The sequence below is a fragment of the Castor canadensis genome, chromosome 7, assembly GCF_047511655.1.
Source record: "Castor canadensis chromosome 7, mCasCan1.hap1v2, whole genome shotgun sequence".
NCBI lineage: Eukaryota > Metazoa > Chordata > Mammalia > Rodentia > Castoridae > Castor > Castor canadensis.
Window position 1 is genome coordinate 152,798,941 of NC_133392.1, and position 24,318 is coordinate 152,823,258.

Consider the following 24,318-nt stretch of genomic DNA (forward strand, 5'->3'; position numbering starts at 1 on the left):
TTCTTCAATGTCTGTCTCTCTCTGGGATAGATTAGAGGTGATCGGAGCTTTTTGCTGCAACTCCTATTGACAAGCAGGGTTTAGATTCCCTCCCTCTGAGTCTGGCTGGCCTTGTTGGCAGAAGTGGCACTGTGGGATTCCTAAACCCATGTCTTAAGAGACTTGGAGCTTCTGCCCATGGCTCTTGACATGCTCGCTGGAGGTGAAGCTAGCTGCTGGCTAAGACGCCTGAGTAACCTGAGAGCTCCATGTGCTGAGGAAGCCCATGTGCAGAGGGACAGATGCCCAGCCAACTCCGGCTGTTTCAGCCATCCATCCATCCCATGTGCAGATGTGAGAGTGGAAAAATTAACTGGAACATTCCATTCCCAGAAGATCCAATGTAGATTCCAAGGAATCTAGCCATCCATAATAATCGAGGTCCTAGACCTATGACACCAGCCAGGTGCAACCCGGTCACTAGGAATCAGAACTGAGCAGCCCCTCTGTACCATGCCCCAATTCCTGGCCCACAAAACTGAGAGCATAATTACATGCTGGTTTGCATCAGTCAGTTTTGGGATGGCTTGTTAGGCAGCAATAGGTGACTGCAATATGTAACTGTACCACTTTCATGGAACATGCTTGAAACTGTAAATCCCATGAAGCCAGCAACAGGGCTTTTTAAAAAACATTGTAATTAGCATATAATAATTGTATAGGGGGTTCACTGAGACATTTCCACGTACGTTTACAATGTACCTTGGTTAGGTTTATCCCCACCATCACTCTCCATTATCTCCCTCCCCCCATTTAAAATGATTTTCACAGGTTTCAATGTTCAGTCTTCATACAAATTCAGCACACCAACCACAGTCACCCTCCTTTTCCTGCTCCATTTCCCGCCCCCAACACCCTCCTCCTATCAGGATCTACTTTAGGTTCCGATACTGTTCTTTAATTGTTACGTGTACGATTGTTGTTCAGAGGGTTTTGCCATGGTATTCCACCTGTAAATGCATTGTTCTTTAACCAGTCTGACTTCCTCTATTACTCTTCCTCACCCTTCCTGCCACTCCATATTGGTCAACAGCCGTCCGTGTGTTTTGTTGAGCCTTCTTCTTACACAGATGTGATATGGTAATAGTGTAGTGTCCGTCATGCTCTTTTCCTCTCCCTGTCCCCTTAGTTTCCTCAAACAATCCCACTATTGAAACATGTTCTGTGTGTATTTGTAGATATGGTCATACTTGTGTTTGCATATACATTTATCTTTTGGATCTATCTTCCACATATGAGAGAAAACATGCAAACTTTGTCTTTCTGAACCTAGCTTAATTCACTTAATATGACCTCCAGGTCCATCCACTTACCTGCAGGTGACATAATCTCATTGCTCTCTGTGGTGGAATAATATTTTATTGATATGTTATATTACAGTTCCTTAATCCATTCATCAGTTGTAGGAGTAGGATGTCTGGCTGTTTCCATAACTTGGCTATTGTGAACAGTGCTGCAGTAAACATGGGTGTGCCAGTGTCTCTATTGTACCCTGACTTCAATTCCTTCAGTTATGTGCCCAGGAGGTATTGCTGGACCAAATCGTTGCTCTATTTTTAGTTTTTTGAGGAGCTTCGGTGCTGTTTTCCATAGTGGTTGCACTAATTTATATTCTCACCAGCAGTGTATGGGGTTCCCTTTTCCTTACATCCTCACCAACGTTTGTTGTTGTTTGTGCTCTTGATGAAAGCCGTTCTAATAGGAGTGAGGTGGAAGCTTAACATGATTTTGATTTGCATTTCTTTTTTGGCCAGGGCTGTTAAGCATTTCTTCGTGTATTTATTGGGCAGTTGGATTTCTTCCTTTGAAAAGTTTCTGTTCAGTTCATTTGCCCATTTCTTCATTGGATCATTGATTCTTTGGGAGCTATTTTTTTGTACTCCCTGCTGATTCTAATGATAATCCCTTATTAGATGTACAGCTGGCAAAGATTTTCTCCCATTCTTTGAACTGTCTCTCCAGTTTGGTGACTCTTTCCTCTGTAGAGCCTTTTTAGTTTTATGCAGTCCCCTTTGTTGATTCTTTCTCTTAATTGCTGAGCTATTGGGTTCTATTCAGGAAGTTATTGCCTATACCTACATGTTCCAATGTTTTCCCCATTCTCTCAAACGTTCAGGCTTTACATTAAGGTCTTTGCTCCACTTTGAATTGATGTTGGTACAGAGTGAAGGACAGCAACCCAGCACCATTTGTTGAAGAGGCTATCTTTCCCCAACATATGTTAGGGCTTCTTTGTCAAAAATCAGGTGGCTGTAGCTGTGTGAATTCATATCTATATCTTCTATTCTGACATACTGGTCTTCATGTCTGGTTTTGTGCCATTACCAAGCTGTTTTTATTGCTATACCTCTGTAGTATAGTTTGAAGTCAGGCATTGTGATACCTCCAGGATTGCTCTTTTTGCTCATTGCTTCCTTGGCTATTTGAGGTCTCTCGTGCTTCCATATGACGTTTAGGATTGATTTTTCTATCTCTGTAAGGAATGCCATTAGAATTTTGATGGGGATTGCATTGAATATATGGATTACTTTTGGCAATGTAGCTATTTCACAGTATTAATTCTGCTGATCCATGAGATGGGATGTCCTTCCATCTTCTGATCTCCTCTGATTTCTTTCTTCAGCGAGTTATAGTTTTTATTGAGGAAGTCTTTCACTTTCTTTATTAAGTTTATTTCTAGGTATTTTTGAGGCATTGTAAATGGGATTGTTTCCCTCAATTCTTTCTCAGCCTGTCCATAGTATAAAAAGGCTACTGGTTTTTGTATATTGATTTTGTATTCTGCTACTTTGCTGAAAGTGTTTATGATATCTATGAGTTTTTGGTGGTGTTTTCTGGGTCTTTTAGGTATTAAGATCATGTCATCTGCAAATAGGGATAATTTAACTTGTTCCTTCCCTATTTTAATTCCTTTTATTTCTTCCTTCTGTCTTATTGCTCTGGATAGGAATTCCAAAACTATGTTTAATAAGAGTGGGAAGGGTGGACACCCTTGCCTTGTTCCAGACTTTAGAGGAAAAGGTTTCAGATTTTCTGTGTAATATGATGTTGTCAGTAGGTTTGTTATATATAGCCTTTTTATGTTGAGGTACATTCCTTCTATTCCTAGTTTCTTCAGAGCTTTGATCATGAAATGATGTTGATTTTTCTCAAAGACTTTTTCTGCATCTATTGAGATGACTATGTAATTTTTGTCCTTGCTTCTGTACATATGCTGTATTACATTTATTGATTTGCATATGTTGAACCATCCTGGCAACAGGGAATTTGCACTTCACCACCATGTCCCCAGCTTTAAGCATAGCACAGAAGAATGCTTGGACAAATACCTATGTGTCCAAAAAAATGAATAAATGAAGGCATGAAGGAAGACATCCACCCTACTCCACTGTGTCCCCACTCCTCTCTTACCATCTTGGAATCAGGCAGCATGTTCATTTGGCCTATAAAAAGCTCAACTAAATAATGCTGTTCTTAAAACATATGATGTATTACAGAATGAAGAACTATATATGCTCTCTTCCCTACCTGAGTTTAGGAAATTGAGTCATAAAATACAGTTTATTTGGTTGGTTGTTCTGAATATAAAATGATGTTCAATTTATTTCATGTTATTTTGGTCTACAAATTTGGAGAAACATGTATTTCTAGAGCAGGCTTATTTATATGAAGTGTTCATTTGAATTTCACTGCATATTAATGGGTACTTATTTATAAGGATAGCACATTCATGGGTTGACAGAAGAAAAAATGCCAAGTCTCGACATTTTGTGTCATTGGAAGAAATAGAAGGGACACATAAAATTTCTTAATGTTTTCAGAAGAAGAATAACAGATTACCACACCGTGCCTCTGTTTTTATGGGCCAGATGAAGTAGGGAACATGAACTAATAATAACATGGCCCTAAACACTCATTTTATGCAGATGGGTCCAGATGTCATGGAGATGGGCTACTGTACTTTTTATAGAAAAATATACCAGATGAAGCTCCATGGGTTTTACGATCTTGTCATTTATATGGCCCATAGATATGAACTAATGATCAAATTTATTCTCACGTTAACAACCTTTGCTTTTTCTTTATCACAAAGGCTATGATGTCTTTTGCATTAAAACACTCACAAGTTTCCAGTTCTTGCCTTAATAGGATCTCATTAAATAAATGAAGCTTAAATAATTCAGATTTTTCCTCCCTTTGTTATAATAAAACTCATCGTGCAATTCAAAAGTTGACGCTTGAGGTGAGGGTGTGGAGAAACTGAATTCTCATAACTACTGCTGGGAATCTGAAGGAGGTAGCCACCATGAGGAAGTAGTTAAACATGGACTTTCCTCATGAAATGCCAGTTTACTCTCAGGTATGTGAGCAAAAGAAACAGGTGTTCAAGCAAACACTTGCAAGTGAATGTTCACAGCAGCAGCACTTATAACAGCCAAAGACAGAAACAACCCAACTGCTTATTTGTTGACAAATGGATAAGAAAATGTGGTACATCAATTCAATGGAACATTACTCAGCCATTCAAAAGGAATAAAGTACACACTTCTTCATGGATGACCCCAGAAAGCATGATGTGAAGTGAAGGAAGACAGGTACAAAAAGATTCCATTAATAAGAAATGTCCCTCATAGACAAATCCATAGGAACAGAAAGCAAACTAGTGGATTCCAGAGACTGGGAGAGGAAAGAACAGGGAATAACTGTATAATGAGTAAAAGGTGAAGCTGGGCGTGGTGGTTCAAGCCTGTAATCCTTAAGAGACTGAAATCAGGAGGATCACGGTTTGAAACTAGTCCAGGAATAAAATTCTTGGGATCCCAACACAAAGGGCTGAGTGCATGACTCAAGTGGTAGAGCACCTGCCTGTCAAGGACCTGCTTTCAACCCCCACTACAGAAATAATAATAACAAAAAAAATGTTTTCTTTTTAGGTGAATAAAAATGTTCTGGAACTAGAGACAGACAGAGAGAGAGGAAGGCAGGAGAGAGAGAGAGGAGAAGAGAAGAGAGGAGAGAAGGGAGAGAGAAAGAACACAAAGATCGGGAGAGAGAGGTGCTAGGGGCTCAGAGAGCAACATAGATCAGAGGCAGGGCCACCACCTTTCCTATCCTTGGTCTCCATCATCCTGAGACCAAGCTGCCCTTGACCCCTCACGATGAGCTTCCCCCTTGGCCTTAAGCATGCCAGAGCTGACTTCTATACGAAGGGACGCCTACTTCATACACATGCTCCCCAACTTTTGGTGGGGTGACCTCCCAGTAAGCCCATTGCAGATGAAAAATATCCTAAGTCTGAAATACATTGAGTGCACCTCAGCTGCCAGCCCTCGCGATCATCCGACTGCTGGGGAGCTGTGGCTCGCTGCCCCTGCCCACCATGGAGTACATACCAGGAGAAGATCTGAATTGAAAATTCAGAGTCAGAGATGACCACACAGTGTCACTCCTCAACTTCTCTCTGCTACTGAGGGCATTTGCTGGATTTCCTCCAGGCTTCCAGATTACTGGTGACCATCCATTCGTGTGGAGTCATGGTCCTCATGCCTGGCTCCAAGGGAAGTGAGGGGATCAATTCCACCACCATCAGTGAGAGCAGCTATGTATTAAGTATCTGTCGATTGCCTAGCACTGTGCTCAGAGCCTTGTGCATCATCCTCTTCCATGCATACAATCCATGCTTAGGTCCTATTGGCTCCATCCTCCCATTGAGGAAACTTAGGCTCAATAGTTTGGGTGATTTGTCCATAGCCATAGAATCTCGTGCCTGTGAAGGGCTCCATGGTCCTCTGGTTCTACCTCCTGGTTGAAAGGTTGGTTCTACCTGGGTTGAAGTATATAACAATCTACTACTACACTGAGTCTAGGAGTCTAAGATCCCAAAAATGTTACCCAAGCAATGCAGCCTTGTGGCTTGTAATGAGGACTGTTTTCCATCCTCATTGCCAAGAACAAATTGCCTGCCTGTGGATTCTCCCATTAACTTCAATTCCAGCATCAAAGGCTACCTCTGGTGGGGCATAGCCATCTATACTGCCATGCAACCAAAGAGAAGACAAGTGTCAGTCTGCACAGAGATAAGAATGGCCCTCCCTCCCCTTGTCCCCTCTCAGGTACCAGGATCCCATAGGGCATGAGAGAACTCTATCAGTCCACAGTCCACGGTCCCCCTAGCTCTAGCCATGCACTGCTCCATGGGCTTCCCATGCTGCTTCTCCTGTCCTTATGTGCAGCCTCTCAGCTCATGAAGGCTCGCTCCACTTGGTCTTAATAGGAGCTGTACGAGAATAAATTATACTATAGTCACCAGTGAGAAATGCACTGGTTTCATTGTCCAGGTAAAGGCTGCCATGAGGAAATGGACTCTCGCTGGAGGAGGAGGAAGTGGAGCCAAGGACATGTCACCATTGTGGTGACAGAAGACTGAATATCACAATGGCAGTCCTGAGGAAGGTGCTCTCCTCTGGCAGGAGCCTAACTTCGCTCTTGGACCCAGTGAACTTGGGGGAAGTGCTGGGCAACTGTGTGCTTGGTGGCTTGGTGCAGGTCAGACCCACAGGCATCCTAACAGTGGAAATGGGGGCTTGCAGGTTCAACTGGCTTATCCATCCTGTGCCTCAGTTCCAGCCTAGACCTCCCTCATGCAAGACCTTTCACTTCTTCACTCCCACAAACACACCCTCTCTAATTTCTCTAAATTCCACTATCCAGTGTCCTTGGATTTCACCCTTGTATGTAGGGCATGGGCTTAGCCCAACTTTCTAAGTTACAGCACTGGTGCCCCATATCAGGGGTGGAAATACCCACAGTCTCCCTCAGTGAACTTCCAGGGGATGGGGCTATAATGGAGAGGATCTTCTCTCTATGATAAAACAAATGTGATAAGACATGGAATGGAATTGAAAATTTTAAATGAAACATAAGATTTCAAAGAAGGTTCCTGCTCTGTCCCCTGACCTTGACTTACATTTCATTTTCTTCCTGAGTCCATAAAAAGTGAAAGGCTTACTCACTGTACCTAAAGAAGAAAGAGCAGTCTAAGTTACTTAGGGGAAAAAGGGAAGGGAAGGGAAGAGAAGGCAAGGGAAGAGAGGAAGGGAAGGAAGGGGAGGGAGGGAGAGAGAGAAAGGAAAGAGAATAAAACAAAGTTGAAGTGAGTATATTTCTAGGGTTATAGAATCAAAGTAAACATCAGTGAATAAAACCAGAAAACCTGCTTTTCAAAATAGATATTTGCAATTAGCATGTTGATTGAACCCAAATAAGTCTAACTAAAATGCTCGAGAATGCTTAAAAAGTTGGCCTCTGTTGCAATAGAAATACAGTAGGAATTCATTTACCACTTAGACTCATTGTAGCTCTTGTTTACTCAGTGGCCCTTCTAATGCACAAATTCCTCCATTCCCAGTCTCGCTGTGTTCTAGAAAATCCGATGAGTGTGGTCTGATTACCTGTCTTTCACAGATGAGGAACTTGAGGATGGAGACATGACTTGCCCAAAGTCACACAGGCAATCAGCAGCAGAATTCATATTCAAACCCAGTTTTATCCAACTCCACCATATGACCTCATTTTCCATTTGTGAAGTGGAATGCACCCTGCTAGCTTCTTCCATTTACTTTGAGATGTTCAGTGTCACCATCCTGGCCTTTGTAGAATTGTGGGCATATCTGCCCAAAGGGATTCAATGTCTTAAGACAAGATGAAAGTCACCATCTGTGAAGCCCTGATGTGACAGTGGCAGGGCTCCACTCTGTGTAGCAGCAGTGCCAGCTAACTGCTTGATTCACATGCAGGGCACCCATCAAAGAGCTTGACCCTAAGTTGTAAGCCAGAGACTCCAAGTAGCTGCCACACTGTAGTGCTGGCCTAAAGAGAGAAGAAGAACAAAAAGATCCACTCCAAGTCTAAGTCCGAGGGTGTTGGTAACAGCAGGCTGCTCTTTTTTTCCAGAAAGAGTCTGAAGGGAACCTCCCCATGGCTTCCTTTGCTTTGGAAGATGGCAAAACTTCAACACCTGATGCGAACTGGCTGTTGAGGTTTTAACATGCAAGCCAGCTATAGCCTTGCTGAGCTGAAGGACGCAGAGTACAGGCAAATGAGAGTTGGAATCCCCAGAGCCCTGGGTGAGCCAGGACCCTAGGCTGACCGCCAAGAACCCATTCTGAGGTGAGGAGGCCAGGCTTGGAGGAGGGACTGCATCTTAAAACAGACCCTCATGATTACTGATCAAAACGGATCGGGGCAGGGTCTGGGTTGGGAACAGAATAAACTAGAATTCTGGCTCTCTGGTGGGGAGGGCAGGCCAACTTCCCATATCTGACCTCAGCACCATGTGGCTAGGGGACAGGGGACAGCTAAGAAACCCGAGCCTCCCAATATCCCACAGAACTTGGGCCCAGCCTCAGTGCCAAGGGGCTGAAGTTTTAAAATCATAACAAAAATTCCAGGCCTGTCAGAAATACTTAAAAACTAGCTATGCCCACGTGACGATAATTCCAGTCCTGTCTGTCCTGTGACAAATCAAAAATTGCGTAGATGTCATCGAGACAACAAAGGTAAGGGAACAAAGTGATCCTTTTGCTGTAATTTAACATCTACTAAGGCTTCCACTGAACTGTCATATAAAGATCTCCACCTAGAAAAGAGAAGCCAAAACTTTCACTACCCATATTTCATTTCACCCAGAATTCTCACTTCCAGATTAAAATGACTATGCATGGAGGTGGAGTGCACCCAACAGCTAGTCTGTCTCCTTGATTTTAAGGGGGAATTCATGGCCCCGGAGGATTCGAGAACAAATCTTGTACAATTGATATCAATCGCATGGCACAGATTCCAGCCTCACGTGCTTGCAGACATATTTCCTCCTTCCATGAATCATTTCATCCCGATGGAGCGGCCTCAGTGATGAGAGCCCAAGCGGGGAGTCGACCAGGCAAGGAACCAAGTAAAAAACCAATACTGAATTTCTACTTGGAGCTGAGGTCCAGGCCAAGTTCTTTGTAAGTTTCAAGGACCAGGGTTTCAAAGTCTATTTAGAGTGTGTGCTAATTGTCTTTGTAGAGAGTAGGGTTGCTTGCAGGAGGGGTACCAAGGTCTAAAATAACTGTTGTTACCATTTTAGAGAAAAAGGAAGACAGCAGTTGGAGGAGCAATTCTTTCATACGATTTTATTAGCATATAATAATTGTACAGAGGGATACATCATGATATTTACATATGTACTAAAATATACTCAGTTGGATTTACCCTTGAAGGGACAATTCTTGAACCCATCACCCCCTGAGAAAAATAACAGCAGAAAACTAAATAAAGGAAGGAATTTGGAGATTCTGCATACTTTAACATAAGTCCTAGGAATGGTCATTAATTCCCCACTAGCAGCTAAGGTTTATCAAAGGAAATCTCGTTCTCAACTTTAATTACTAGCGATGCTATTTAATTACTTCTGGCCTGTTAATATTTTAAAACTGTTTTGTTTTTCTGCATCTCTATCTGTATTCTCAAGTTCAGCAGGAAATCACTTTGAATCTCAAATAAGTTCTATTTCTAGTTTTCAGATTTATGGATGGGACAAAGAAACCAGTTTCCTTGGAACCATTTTTTTTCCAGACATTTTATTTTTTTGTTTACAGGACTCTGCCTTTAGTGATGCAGTCAACAAAACATGATGGCATAAAGGTCAGAAGTTAGGCTTTGGAGTTTCAAATGGTACCTTCACTGCTGGCTGAGTCCCAGCCTCGGGCAAGTGAGTGAGTCTCTATGGGCCTCAGTTTCCTCATGTGTAAAGTGGGGACCCTAATGCTTCTACCTCAAGGCTTGTGGTGAGGACCAGGTGAGTCACTACACATGGAAAGGAGGTGACAGTGCTGAGCTCTTGTCAGGACATCAGAGGATGTAGCTGTGTTCAACACTGCTGCTTCTACTACTACCAGGAACCACAATGGCTACCGGTGAGGTTATGCCTGAAGTACCAGATGACGTAACAGTAGACAAGAAAAGACACAGATCACAGACCTCTTCTGTCCTCATGTTGCTTACGGTCAGTAAGAAGCTGTCAGTGAACAAGAAGTTCCTGGTACAATGAGTTCTGTGGATCAGAGAATAGAGGGGGCTAGTGGGAGTGTTTTCCTAGCATGCACAAAACCTTGGGCCCAGTCCCCAAGGAGAAATCCATCAGAGTTCAGAGATGTGCCCACCTGCACAGACAAACCCTTCAGTCCTAAGTACTTGCACAGATCGTTTCATTACCTACCATTATTGTTTGCTCCCTTCCATTGGTGCCAAGAAATCCAAAATGAGCAGGCAACTTGCTCAGTTTCAGTAAGTCTATTTCAAGAGTGCTTTTTTTTTCTTTTTTTTTTTTTTGGTGGTGTTGAGGTTTGAACTCAGGGCCTCATGCTTACTAGGCAGGCGCTCTACCACTTAAGCCACTCCACCAGCCCAAGTAAGTCTATTTCAGATGCTCAGTTAGAGGCAAACATCCAACACATGCTTTAACCTCTTTGATCTCCCCAGACCCAACGAAAATGATAGAAAATGTTTTGTTTCTTTAAAAAGCAAACAAAAACTTGTATCTACAAGACGAAAAAAAAAAAAAAGCAAGAAAAAGAGTGACAAAAGTCAAATTGTTGAAGGTGGAAGCAGAAGGATGACTAGAACTGACAGGTCAGTCCCAGGGCCAGATGGAGCCAGCCAGGAAGCATCCCGACATCACCAGGAGGCCCTGGGGCTGGAAGGAAGTCCAGGCTGAGAACAGGAAGAAGACCAGGTAGAGCAGGTCCAGAGGCTGCCACCCCATCTGCACCACTGTGTGACCACCCCTCCTCCAACCTGGCTGAACACAGGAAATGACTTGTCTACAAATAATTCCAGGAAGTCTGTACGGAAGGACACAAGGCACAGTCAAAGCAGAGGTACCTTGTTGAAAAATAAAGAGTCCAAGGGAAAGTTGGCGGACACACCCCAGACTGGGGTGAGGAAGAGGGGCTACCATCTAACTTCTCCTTAGTGTTTATTTTAGGCCACAAACTGTTCTAAGAGCTTTGTGAACATTAACTCATTTGATCCTTACAACAATGCCATTGCTAGGTAGAGATGGCGTGAACTAAGTTTCTCTGTTTTGTATATGAGACAACTGAGGCCCAAAGAGATCACACTGGTGAAAGTGAAAGGGTCAAATCGGGATTCGAATCCAGGCCATGAGCAAAGGGAATGACACACCTAAGGTACGTTACAAAAATGCTCCTGCTGAATGAGTCAGCCCCATAGATATGAACTGATGATACTGACATTGTGGATTCTCCAAGGACACAGTATAACCAGGTCACCCTATAAGGAGGCCCACAGTTACCCAGCCCCACCCCTGTGTGCACAGAATGGTTGATGAAGTATTTAGTGTCTTCTTGAAAATAGGAGAAGACAGCAAAGAACTACCAGATATGGGATCAAAACCTTTGATGAGAAAGAGCAGAAAGAAGGAAGGGAAGAGAAGGGAAAAGAAAAAAAGGAAGGAGGAAGAGAGAAAAGAAAGAAGGAAGACAGTAAAGGGAGCAGAGATTTGCAGGGAAATAAAAACTTCCAGAAATTCTCACTGATATCCACAGAGAGCATGTTATGAAATTTTAGACATTAGAAATGAAGAAAAATCCTACACCGCCAAAGTAAAGAGAATAAAACACTGCTTGTGTCAGTTAGCTATGGCTGCATAACAAATAATTCCTAAACTTCACACGGCTCATGACAGTCATGAATCTGGAAGTAGTATTGCTGGGTGACTCCAGCCCAGTCTCCCACAAAATCATAGCCAAGTTGGAGATCATTGTTGATCAAATACCCAGTGTGTTTGAAAGTATTAAGAGAAGGTTTTAGATAAGAGGAAGAATTTGGAGGTTAATTATTATAAGATTAATAGAAAACTAAATAAATGATCATCTCACATGCAAAATGCATTCATTCTATCTCAACAATTTCAACAGTCTTGTTTTAACTTCAACTGTAAAGTCTAAAGTCCAAAGTCTCTTCTAAATATCATCTAAGTCAGAAATGGATCACCATCAAGGCACAACTCATCTTGTAAAAACTGCTGTCCATTTGTAAAACCAAACAAGTTGCAACGTGTTTCTGAACTACAATGTGGAACAGGCATAGGATAGACAATTCCCACTCCAAGAGGGAGACGTGAAAAAGGAAAGGGCGACAGCTTCCAAATAAAGCCAAACCCTGGCAAGACCAACTCCATGACATCATAAATCTTGAGAATAGTCCTATAAAGGCTTCAGGTTTGCTTTCATACCCTCTGGGGTTGCGATGTCACCCCCCACATCTTTTAGGGCACTGTCAACATAATGACTCTGTGTTGGCTCCATCTGTGTCATGGTGCTGCCTGATGGACTGTGTGTCTCTAGGGCTTCTCCAGGTGGACTTTCCCCCTTAGCTCTGGGCAGCCTCTTTAACCCCACAGCTGCTTTTGGAAGCTGTATGCTTGGTGAAATTCAGGTGGTGGCTCTGATGATACTGGGGTTACCTTCAAGGCCCTTCTTCCCTTTTCTTGAAGGGTAGCGAACAGTCACAGCCTACCTTCATTTTGTACCTTTCTTCTCTGTTTCTTTTTGTTCCAGCTGGCAGAGTTTCTGCTTTCATTATCCTATTCTGTTCCTGCCTTATTCAGAGATGATTAAGTCCATGGTTCATACTTGGCACATCTACCATACCTTTAAGTGTCCCCCTCTAAAATGTGTTCTTTCTCTCTCTCTCTCTCTCTGTCTCTCTCTCAATATAGACAGGCTGAGAATTTTTTAAATCTTTATTTTCTGGTTCCTCTTTGCCTAACAATTCCATATTCAATTCATCTCTCTTCTTGCAGTTTCTGTAAGCAGTTTGGAGTAACCAAGCCACCCTTTCAACACTTTGCTTAGAAATTTCCTGAGCTAAATGTCTAATTCTGTCATTTGCAGGTTTCACCTTCCACAAAACCCCAGCATGCAAGTTCTTTGCTCCTGTTGGTGAGGACTGCCTTTCTTCACTGTCTAATAGCATGCTCCTCAGCTTCCTGGGAGACCTCTTTGCAATTGCCCCTGCTTCCATATTCCCACTGGTATTTTATTCAGGATTATTTATATCTGTGTAGACATGCTAATTAGAAATGTAGAGATTAAAACATTTAAAAGAAAAACAACTAACAAGAGATGAAAGTGATTGCCTCTGAGTACATGGTTCAAAAACTCTTAAGAGGTTTTGAGAAGCGATTGCCAGTCAGGCATGGTGGTGCATACCTGTAAATACAGCACTCAGGAGGCAGGAGGATCTCAAGTTCAAGGCCAGCCTGGCTACATACTCGGTCTCAAAGAAACCAAATAGATATAATATGTACAATACATATATAAGATATTATATGTAACATTATGTATATAAATGACATATGCTATTGTGTATAATATATTATATAATGATATAATCATATCAAACTATAGTACAACTTGTAATTATATAATGTTAAATATTACTATAACTTAAATATTATTGTGTTATATAATAAAAAGAAGTGATTGCTAAGTATGGGCCCCAAGGTGCTGATATTTTACACCAACTTCACCACAATGGTACAGAAAGGTAAATGTGGTAGCTACACCATAGCACAGCCTCTGATTACTGTCGCCTCCCTGGTACTCATGGCCTTGGGAATTTTCCTACACTAAACAAGGCTGACCTGTGTCACCAACAAGGAATTGCAAAAATGGTGGAGCGTCACTCCTGAGGCAAGGTGAGACATTGTGTAATTCCTTTTGAATCACTCACTCTGAGGAACGTTGGGTGCTATGTCATGGGGCTATCAAGAGAAGTCACTGGCAAAGAACTGAGTGTTCTCGCCAACAGCCTGAGCTTACCAGCCATCTTGGAAGTGAGTGTGCCATCTTGGAAGATCTAGCCCAAGTTAACACCACAAATAAGTATGCCTGGTCTGACAATTTGACTTTGTTCCCATGAGAAACCCAAAGCCTCCCTCATTTGGCTAAGCCATTCCTAATCCTGTAACTCATAGAAACTATGAAATAACGACACTTACTGTTGTTCTAAGCCACTGGAGTTTGGGATAAATTTTTAGGCACTAGTAGATACCTAATACATATCTTCTTATACCTAGATTATAGTGCTACTATAAAAAGTGCTAAGAATATAAGTGGCTTTTTACAATGCCATAATAAAAATACAATGGCAGAAGAATATTCAGAAGTGCCTTAATTCAATAGAATTCTGTCAGCCCTCTGCTGGTATGGCCAGGCAGGAAACTGGGCAGATTTTTATTGGAAAGTAGCGTGTGATGTATTGGCAGAATTTAACAATACTGTCACCTGTGGCAATGAAGAAAGAAAATGTATTTAATAAGCTGGATAATTTAGCTGGCAAGATTCGCAACCAGAGTTTTGAAGATACCACCTGGTATCTTCTTGGTACTACTAATAAAATACAAGAGGACATAAGAATAAAGGGAGACCATTAAAAAAAGGTGTATGTGGGGTCAGGGTCAAGGCCTACAGGTTTTGGAAGCTCCACATGACAAACAGGACTAAACTAAAGAAGTTGTTCCCAGGCAAAAAGCAAATTCAGAGCCTTCTTGGAGAAACATAGGGTAACAATTAAGCCAAAGTATGACCATAAAATCCTTTGCTGCAACTTAGAACTATCTAAGGTGATGTCTCAAAGAATAGTTCAAACAACAGAAAGTCAGCCACCATGACCTGAAGACTCAAGCAATTCTATGAAGAGGTCCATGTGTTAAGGAAAAGAGACCTCCTACTAAAAGCCCAAACTTGCTACCCCCATGAGTGCACCATCTTGGAAGCAGATCCTTCATTCTAAGTTAAGCTGCCCAAGCATGCAGATCAAACAAGTCAACATCCTCACAATATCTTTAGGAGAGATACTGAGCCAGAGTCAACCAAGGAAGCTGCTCCAGAATTCCTCCCCATTGACAATGTGAGGGAAAGAGTCTTTATTGTTTTAAGCCACTCCATTTGGATGTAATTTCTTTTACGGAAATAGAGAACTAATATGGTGATGTTAATTCTGATATAATCAAAGTTTTGATTTTGTTCTAACATCCTTCTATTCAACTATATTCTTTAAATCTTATGTTTAAGAAGCTTTAATCCTGACTTTGCTTTCTTGATCTTCTTCCAGATTGAAGAAGGATGGTTCTACCCACCAGGGAGATGGTTTCAGCACTTGTGTGCTTGAAGGACAAGTCATAAGGCAACCATGAAGATCCCACTGAGCCATAGTGATAAGTCCTCTTATTAAGGAATTATTTCCACTGGTAGAACTGTAGAATGACATAGCCTTTTATTTGTCTCCAGATGAAATCTTCTAAAAAACTCACACAAAACAACTCTCATAGCTTCAAAAAATGGTAGCAATTGAATAGTCACCCATCATAAAAGATAATTTAGGCATACATTCTCTAAGGGAACAGAAAGATATAAGAAATGGGGGCCCCTGAATGAACTTCCAAATTCATTTACTTCCAGCTCAGCAACAGCTGCAAGGCAAAAACTTTATTAAAGAGCTTAAACAATAAAACAACAAGTAAATAGATTAAATTGTCTTTCTTTAGGATTTTATTATACTTTCAAACTTTTTCCTTCTACAACTGACCGTGTAATATTTATACAATATTAACAATTCCATCTTGTTCCCCCTAAAAAATTGACCATTAGGCAGTTCTTCAGATGCTCTGTTGGGCCAGCTGGTGTGGTGAGAACTGGTTACAGAGATAATGGGATATCAAGGCCCTCAGTCTTCAGCACGGCCCAAGGCCCAGGAAAGTCACCTCGGTCATCCCAGGGCCTTGTCGATCACAATTTGCTCTAAATACATTAGCAATTTCTCTGAGTGCTAACACTTGGGGAACATTGGTCCATGGAAATCACTGTTGAGTTGTTCACTAGACTAGAGAAGCTCATGTTGAGTGGGATCCTATTTTTTGTCTGTCTGTCTATCTATTAATTATATCAGTCCCCAAGAATGTCTGGCATAAGAGTTAAAGACTGAGTAAACAGTAGTTCAATTAATTATTTAACTGAGTAACAATATTAATACGGGAATTATAGCCAATTCCAGACAGGCCAACATGAAAATATCAAACTAGTTATTCTCATGGCTTCCACGTTACTTACTTTCAGAAAATAAATTTCAACAGGGGAAATAGCTAAGAAATGGCATTCTAGGGCCACTAAGTCTTATAGACCATGTCCTCAACAAAATGCATGGTTCAAACCACCACTCCAGGGTCTTTTCAAGAGTATGAGAGACCATCAAAATGATGTCTTTTGACATCATTGATTCCTTCTGTTTCTCTATAATCAGGAAACAGAATTAGTGAATGAAGACAATCCTTATGTTGCCATCATTAATGATGTTATAGAAGAAGTCAGTATGTCACAGGGTAATACGTGACCTCAATATGTAGTCAAAACAAATGGAGGTCGTGCTGTTCACAGAGTTTCATACATATATAATTTTATTATACATATATATATTATATATATACACACACACATAATTGAACATACATTATACATATAAACACACATGAGCAGGGCTTATCTTTACTCTCTAGCATTACTCATGACTGATTTTTTTTTCCTTTCTGAATTTTTTTAAATTTCCCACTTTGAAGCACACTAGTTATGTAATTAGATTACGTTGCATTAAAAATAAAAATGGGGTTGATGCAACAGATACTAGAAAGGGTGGTAACATTTCTGCATTTGATGTCCTCTGCTTCATTCTCTCCAAGGGAGTCAAAGCCTGTTGCTGCCTTGGCTAGGCTAAGAACCAGCAATGGGAATTTCCTCTCTGCAGGTGGGCTCCAGGGAGGGGTCCAGGCTTGCCTAGTATTTGATACCATCTTTCACAGGCCTGGATCTATTAACATACAAATGGACATGCTTCTCAAATCACACAGGAGATGTAAGAACTATTTCTCAGGTGGTAACTCAAAGGAAACTCAAAAGCCACCACGGCTTTGAAAGTATAGATTTCATTGGTACAATGGAGCTGGAACTTCCAAGGGCATGAAATTCTTTGTTGTAGGTCAAGTGAAAGGGTAATAGGTTTTGTTCACACAGAGACAAGCCGGTATTTCTGGAAACTTCTACCACAAAGGAGTATTCAATTGCCTGAGATACGAAGTTGATGAGGGAAGATGGCAGGTTGTATACAGTTACAGGAGAGATTTGGTACCAATTTTAAGCGAAGCCATTCATAGTTAACTCTATACCCAGCACCGACTAACAGCAGATCCTGGGTATCACACTAGGTTGTTGTGTAATTTGGAGTAAGTCCTCAGTCTCTGTGAACTTCTATTTCCCTAGCTGAAAAATTGGAACTAATACAGCTCACAAGAAATATGGTGTCTTTAAGAGAAGATGATACCAGGGAGGTTGCTTGACGAAACTATAAAGTGCTGGGAGAACTATGCAATGTATGCTGTTGCCATTAGGACTACTATTCCTGTAGGAATCCCCATTTTCTGAAATCTCAGAGAAAGTCGTAGGCCAGGAGTGTTCAGAGTACAATATTTATCATTAGAGGAGTCGGTTTTCCTCCACTGACTCCATGAATTGCTTCAAACTCAAGATCATGTAAAACTGTGTGTCTTATTAAACAATCCAGTTCTATTCCATGTTATAATTTAGCCCTTCATCAGGCTTTTAATTGATTTGTATTTATTTATCTCCTTCCCTCTTCATTAAAGTGATGGTTGGGAGATGAAATGAGAATAAAGTCACAATCACATAAAGGAGGCTGCCAGCAGGGTTGTGTTGCTCCACAGAGCTCCAAGAAGACTGGAGTCAGGGACAGGGCAGTGTCATCTCGAACCCAAACAAGACGAGGCATGAATCTGAGATGGGGAGATTAATTGAGGTTCTGTATGGAAAAGTTGGCTCCCAGCAAGACACTCCCAAGGACAGAAAACCTCCACAGCTAGACCTTACCTGACCAGACTAAACAATCAAGTCAAAACAAAATCTAGTCAAACAAAAAATGGAGGGGACTTTGTCAAAGAGATGAATGCTTTGAAGAGAATAAGGGCATCTGCTGTGGAGCCTGGCGTCCTACAGCAAAAATATAAAAACGCTTGCATTTGCAGAGACTCGGGCATAGTGGCTGGTTCCACCTGTTCACCATCAACAAAGCCTGCCACCCACATGCATGTAGCTTTCCCTTGGCTTTTTCATCAACTTATTCTTGAATATAAACAGACTGCCAGGGATTTCCTGACATTAAAGGGAAGCCTGAAACATGAAAGACACAAACAAAGCAAAACAAAAAAATATGGCCCTTGGGGAAACAGCCAGTCTAGGAGCAGGAAATAACATGTAAACAAAATGGAGATTCCAGATTATATTTTATCCATAAAACCAGAAAGGGGCACTGTGGGCATGAGACAATCAGAGAACAAGGGGAAGCTTCTGGAAGTCAAATCCATTACTGGCAAAATAAGAAGAGGCAAGGAGTTCAATTTTAGGGGATCTTCTGGCAAGGAAAACAAAAAGCCAAGAAAGAGAAGAGGGGAAATCAAAGCAGCAGAGAGGATATGCTGAAAGTCACAGAGAAGGGGAAAAGGATGATGTCCTAAGTTCATATCTTAGATGACCATCACAAAGTCTTAGGTAGAAAGGGACCGTAACAGAACAAGCAGTAACAGAAGTAACGGCTAAAGGTTACCGAAATCCTATAACATACCACACACCACTTCCCATCTAGTGATGTTAAACCGCCCTATAAATCTAAGAGGTTGCTACTGTTACCAACCTTATTTTAAAACAGAGAAAATGGGGACTGTCTGGCTCAAATACCTGCCCTTTCTAGTCAGTAAGAATACTGGGATTTAAATTCAGGCAAGCCAGGCATGGTGGTGCCTGCCTGTAATCCTAGCACTGGGGCAGAAGTGTGCTGAGGCAGGAGGATCGTGTGTTCAAGGCCAGCCTGGGCTACATAATGAGACCCTATCTCAAAACAACAAGTAAATAAATAATAAAGTATAATAAAACACAGGCACATGGGAGCCACAGACTATGCTCTTAAATGCTATGTACTTTATGTTCTAAAACATCCCCACTTAGACAAATATTTTGAAATTTAAGGAGACTAGATAAGGAAAATATTCTAAAACCTGAAAATGAAAAGAAAGTTTACCCCAGAAAAGCATGAAAATCAAGCTCTATTAAGTCACTCATTGCATCCTATAATATTAGAAAACCATGGAGTAAGAATTTCTAGGTTTTGAGGGGAAAAAAAAAATCAGTCTAGAATCCCATGCCCAGCCAAATTATCAGTCAATTCTGAGGAGAAAATAAAAGACCTGGGGGTCCCGCAAGGGTTTAGAAAGTTTTACCTCAATACCCACTTTCTTAAAATGTTATTTATAGATTACTCCAGAAAATAAGGAGTTAAAGAGAAAGAGAAATACATGGGGTTCAGGAACCAGTGAAGACACCTAGGGGAGCAGTCAGGGGAGCCCGTGACCATCCAGGTGACCCAGAAACATCACTCAGCTCAGATCCAACAGGCAAGCAGGAAGAAAGACCTTGGGAGAACAGTGTCCAGAAAGAAAGGGAAATCAACAGATCTGATCCTTGGAGAAAGCAGAAAAGAGTTTAGGATGAGATAAAGTCAGATAGCAAAACAACAAGGCAAGTCCGAGGTGGAGGGGAGTCAACGTAAGAGTAAATATTATGCTGTCAGACAGCTGCCTATCAGGCAGTGTTAGTTATGCTTGTGGACAAAGTTCCTTGGTGTCAGAACAAAAGTAAAGTTAGAGAATTACAAAGGAAGAGAAAGACAAAGGCAGGAAAATCATGAAGTGAAGGGGATGGTAGGGTCTTCATAACCTTATTTGATAAGGGATACAGTCTAGAAATTTATTTCAAAGAGAAAGAAATCTATTACGTGACTATAAGATAAGGTAACTAGGGTACACCTTGAGGTAACTGGGGAAAGAACTAAACGTGATATAACTGTTACATCCTTTTCTCTATAGAGCCTCAAAAAAATTATTATAGTACAGGTACCCTTTCCTAGGAAAGTTCTGGAAGACCCGACCTGACAAAATGAGGCATCAATGAAGACAACAGGAAAATTGGGTTAGTCAGCTTTCCACTACTATAACAAATACTTGAGATAACCAACTTATGAGCAGAAAGGTTTATTTTGGCTCACAGTTTGAAAAGTTCTAGTCCATGACTGGTTGGCCCCATTGCTTTGGGAAAGGCAGAACATCGTGGCAGGAGTGTGTGGCAAGGCAAAACTGTTTACCTCATGGCCAGGAAGCAGAAGACAGTGAGAGGCCAGGATCCTACAAATCCCCTTCAAGAGCATACCCTCAATGACCTTGGCCTCCCACTAGGCCTCACCTCTTAAGGTTTCCATAAACTCCCAATAGGATCACCTTGGGGAAAGGCCTTTGGAGACCATTTGAAATACAAACTATAGCAACATACTCTTCAAGAACTAGGAAATCCAACCCAGTGTAAAAGGTCAATGAAATTTTTGAAATGACCATGAAGGACCCCAGATGATGGCTGAGGAACAGACATAGAGAACTAGCAATCTGAGTGGACTAGGGGAATGAAGGAGTCAGCATTCAAGAAGGAAATAAAAAGAAGAGGTTCATTGATATGCCTTGAAAAAAGAGAGAGGAGACTTATAATTAAAGATGAGAGTTTGAAGATGAATTACTGAAAGCTGGAAAACTATTGGGGGAGGAAATGGTAAAGTCCAAGAAAAAGAAAGTTTGTGCAAGGCAAGAAATAATTATGACTCAGTTGTTACTAAAATGTATACTGTTATATTAGCAGAAACTCTGATTGTCATTTCACAAAAATGCTGATATAATCCCATGGGAGGAATTAAGGGAGTGGGGAGAAGTGTGTGGGTGTGGATATGGAGGTGGAGGAGCAGTAAGGGTATAAGATCTAAGTCCTCACCTCCCACAATGGGAAAGCAAACAATAACAAGACCAGAGGATGGGCGTTAGTCAGAAATGTGGAGATACCTGCCACAGCGCAGAGTTGAAAGCCCTGCTCTAGGACAGGAGTCTTAGCAGGAGGAGGAACCCTAGGAGACTGGTCTTTTTTATTTCAAGCCTCTGGGAATTATTTGGCATTTCAAAACTATGTGCACATGCCCTAAAATAAGGCCAAAATTTGATTAAAAATTCCAGTATCACTGGGTGTTATGGCTTGAGCATCTAAGCCATTTTCTCCCAAATGTTTTGCAATTAGCTGCCATTGCTCTGGGCAGTATGTCATGGCCCCTACAGCTGTCCTTTGTGTCACTGCGGGAGCCGTGCTGGGAACAGCCTTCGAACCCATGCCAACCTCATTGGGGGACATCTCTATAACTGTCCCATCTCTGAGATAATTACTGTAAACTCTGGCTCATGCTGACCTCAGTAAGACATGTCCTTCTTTTTGGGGTGTCACTGTGTGTTGACAGTCCAGGCAGAAATCCAGATGAAATCCCGGGCTCTGTTAACCGAGGGCACAAAAACCCAGATCACAGAGGATTCTTTAAAAAGCTTAATAATGCATGCAAGTAAGTACCCTGACCAATGTTCCCTACACCTTCAGTGAGTTGAGAGGCCACAAGATGGAGAAGGGGTTTCACCATCTCGGACCAGGAGGAGAGTCCCCTCCCACACACACACACACCACCATACAGCTCATCCATCCCCTCACATGACAGTGTCCAGGAAAACGAAGTGATGCACATGTCAACTGAAAGGGCTCTTCTCCTCTCTAAAGGGCTAATGGCAAATGCTGGAGGCTGAAGAGCCTGCGAGCTAAAGTGCTTGCCTTGCTACGAGTCTTGGCAGGGGTGTGAGAAATGTACAGCTCTGGCCCCTTCCTTTCCTGTGAGCAGTGGTCATCCCACTTTGCAGGTAAAATACCCTGCAAAAAGCACGTGGCTCTTAAGAAGGAGATGTTCGCTCAGTGATATGCCATAAGTTTGACATATTTCCGAAAGCCACTGCCAAGCTGCATGCTCTCCATCCATTTGCATTTGCTGTTAAGATTGACCTGGTAGCTAGAGCCATTTTTAGAATATGTGTTTTATTGGAATTTTAAATGCTTCTAACTGTGACGGCATGGGGAGGTTTTGGAAATGGAGATTTTTAAGACTTCAAGTGGGCACAGCTAGACATCTTGGTAGAAGGCAACGTTTTCCTGGATTATACTTTATAGCAGGGACACATTGGGGTGTTAGGTGCAGCCTGCAAATCTAAAAAAAAAAAAGAAACGAGAAGAGAGGAAGGAAGGGAAGAAAGAAGAGAAAAATCTTGTTTCCAGAATAGATAAATGAACTCATGGATTGCCTCTCAAAAATGTACTCCCTATAGCAATATAAGAACAAATAATGAGGCAAAAAAGAAAAAGAATCTCCATCCGCACAACACAAAGTCAACATTTTTACTGATTGACAATCTCAAACTTCACAGCATCCATCAATTTTCCGTAATTTCTGTAATGACCAAGACATTGAAACATACAGCAATAACAAACAAAAACACGCCATTACCCATGCATAGGTGTAACCTCAAAACACAGAGTTTTCTCCAGGACTTTAAAAAATTGCTTTCAGTTGCATTTTCTGTCAGAAAACTTGCTTATTTTTCTACCTATTTTCATTCAACTTGCCTGAAGTGAAAACTACCCATGGTCCAGACAGGCGCTCAGTTCTCAGAGGGTCTGAAGTTATGAAGCCAAATCGACTTTCAGGCTGTTTCTGCTCTAACCCCAATTTTCTGGGACCCCAGGGGTAGTTTACATAATACATCTGCCCCACCATCCTCATCTCTCCTCAGAATTCTGCCCATTATCAAGGAGACCAAAGGATTTTTATTATTATTATAAATGAATCCTTTTATTGTGTTCAGTTCTATCAGCATGACACATTTTATCTCCCTTAGAAACTCTAGGGGCCTGACTCTCAGACTTGTGCCAACAGGTAGACACTAAAACCTCCATGTCCACATGCCCCTGAGGCACTGAAGCCTGGCTTTGCCCAAGAGTAACTCCATGTCCCCTGTGACCACTATTGTCGAGCTGGTCGTTTGCTCTAAGCCACTATTTTTAGTTTGTTTTACTGCTAATCACTTGAACTGTACTCTGGAGAAGATTCAAATGCTTCCTTACCATTTCTGGGCTTGCCAATTGCTTTTCTGAGCATTTTCTGGGGGGAAATGCAGAAGAGTGATCTAGAAACAGCTTGGCAGGAGAATGAAGCGGCCAGAATGGTGCCTGGGGTGGGAGCATTTGACAGTACAGATTCTCGGCACAGCTCCTCCAGGGCCACAGGGACCGTGCTCACTGAGCTTGGGTATCTGCCCAGATTTTCCTCATTCACGTGCCATTCACTCTTGGCAGGAGAGATTCTGAGGGCTTCAGTCTGCGTGCCTCATCTCCCCTCCACTGCCTGCCTGGGCGCAGACAGGACGTCCTTCTTCCTGGAGAAGGAGCGCACACTGCCAGCCTGTCTCCCATCACCTGGGCAGGTACAGACTGAGGCTGCTTGTCCTTGAAGGGCACCGACTAAGCCCTGCAATGTCTACATTCGCAGTAAAACAGATTTCTAAAGCTCTTTATGGAAGCAACCAAGATGTGTTCAAAAGCTAAAATGAACTGGGCTTTCTTTTCTTTCAAAATTCCAGTAAAAGAAGAAAGAGCTATGAAATCACAAAACCAGGGGTGGGGGGGTGAGAGTGACCTCCCTCTCTGCCTGCACAGAACTCTGAATTTTTTTTTTTTAATATCAGAAGAGAAGAGAAATCATGCAGACATTAGCGGGAGGCTTTTCATTCAAATGTTTTCATCTTTCTAATGAAGAAAAATTATTATTTCCTTTATTTGGCACTTTCTGTATGGCAGGCCCTGAGCTGGGCACCTTAGCTGTCTTAAAGTAATCCTCCACACAAGGGCCTCACATCATCCAATTGTCCCAGTGAGGAAATTGAGGCTTAGAAAGATCAAGTGACTTGTTCCAAATCACTCTCTCTAACTAATGGAGCCAGGATTTAAACCCAGGTCAGTTTAATTATAAAGCCCTGTCTTAGGCACTGTCCTATAAATGATCTGTTGAAAGAGAAGGGCAGTTGGGGTTCTTACCTTCCTCTCTGGCAGTTCCAGGGCCAGAAGTCATTTTAGGAGAGTTTTGTGGGGCCTATAAATGATCTGTTGAAAGAGAAGGGCAGTTGGGGTTCTCACCTTC

General features: G+C 41.9%; 1 protein-coding gene and 1 non-coding gene across 3 annotated transcripts in view; both read right to left on the reverse strand.

Moving 5' to 3' along the window:
* Positions 1–24,318, reverse strand: part of Kazn (kazrin, periplakin interacting protein) — a 1,020,937-nt gene that overhangs the window by 756,284 nt on the left and 240,335 nt on the right. The gene's annotated exons all lie outside the window — the stretch shown is intronic.
* On the reverse strand, positions 10,410–10,482 carry Trnat-agu (transfer RNA threonine (anticodon AGU)). Its single transcript has one exon. It is a non-coding gene; the product is annotated as a tRNA-Thr (tRNA).